The following is a 1,420-nucleotide window of genomic DNA, read 5'->3' as shown; positions in this document are numbered from 1 at the left end:
TAAGTAGTGAATCTGCAAGGACACACAAACACATGCACACTAAGATCTATGAATTCTTACAAAATCCTCGAATTCTAAGATTGAAATAACATTGAATCAACTTGAAAAGCCATAGTGCCAAATACAATTTCCAATTTTCCACTGAAAATGTAAGAGAGAAAGTAATAACTTACAAGTATGCAATTCTCGATTTGATTGGATTGTGAGAAGTTTCCTGGAATACAATTTCCAACCTAGTTAGGCAAAGACATCCTCAATTCTGCCTACAGTTTTGCCATATTTGGCAAATACATGGGCCATTCCCTGATCTCATTCTACAGTTTGTAAAGATTGGCCTTGTTGGGAACAAGCAGATCCACCACACTAGGAAGCTTGGTCGCTGTGTATATTGTGAGGTAGAGGAAAAGCACAAACTCAGAAGGAGCAGATCCCAAGGGCAGACCCGAGTTTGCATTTCCTGCCTGTCTCCTAGTGAGTCCTGGGATGGACTTCTTAGCATAATATACAAGGGCTCCTGCAATATTTTTTGCTCGTATTACTTTCTCCTCCATTGCAGAGATTAAAAGCTTGAACAGTGGCAGGCTGAGGACTGCAATGTCTTCATACCACCAATCTAATTGAGGATGCCTATGTCTTGCCCCTGTGCTAATACCATTCCAGAGAATACTACCACCTGGACTATGCAGCCCCTCTTGCTCTTGCATAGGCCATCCAATAAGGCTGGGATCAGTACAGGCCTTCATTGCAAGAGAATCCACACATTTCCTCACTATTTGTAGCTCTTCTGCTTTCTGAATAAATCCATCACAACTCTGCAAGGCTTGTACATAGTCCTTCCAGCTCCGAAGTGCCACTTGGTCAAGAAATCCTTCAGCTTTTGTTAATAAATTTCCTTCCTCGTACTCCTCTGTATTTTCCAAATAATTAGCAATACATTGCAAGGCAGCCACATTATGGGGCGTGATCTCCAATTTCATACCATAGAAAAATTTGGCAGCAAGTTCAAAAGTCTCAGGCCCTCCAGGAATGTCTAACAAAGAGAGGCAGCAGATTTCATCTTCCTTATACTCTGCTATGAGCTTTTCCAACTTCACACTCCTTGACATCAGAGGAAACTGGAATTGCCAAGATAGATTCCAATCCATAATTAATTAATCTCAGATTAAAAAAAGCTAGATGTGGCAATACGAAAAATAGCAAAGGGGTATCAATAAAATTTATACAAAATGTGCATATTGAAGTATACTTTTAATCAAGGATCTAGGGCCATCAATCATAAATCTGCAACTAGAAGAATTACCGAATTTTTGTGAAACCAAATAATATATCAAAACTGATGAACTAAAGCCCGCAACCTAAATAATAGAACTTCAAACCAGGAAATTAATTAAAACTTACATATATGTATCATGTATGAAGA

General features: G+C 38.9%; 1 pseudogene; it reads right to left on the bottom strand.

The window, feature by feature from the left end:
- Window positions 1-314: 314 nt before the first annotated feature.
- On the bottom strand, window positions 315-1,145 carry LOC149253187 (BTB/POZ domain-containing protein At1g30440 pseudogene; annotated as a pseudogene).
- Window positions 1,146-1,420: the final 275 nt, after the last annotated feature.

The sequence above is a fragment of the Pinus tabuliformis genome, chromosome 7 (assembly GCF_031772625.1).
Source record: "Pinus tabuliformis cultivar Carrire ecotype Pingquan chromosome 7, CPIR1, whole genome shotgun sequence".
Classification (NCBI taxonomy): Eukaryota; Viridiplantae; Streptophyta; class Pinopsida; order Pinales; family Pinaceae; genus Pinus; species Pinus tabuliformis.
The sequence above is the reverse complement of the archived record's forward strand: the minus strand, read 5'-3'. Positions and strand labels throughout refer to the sequence as shown.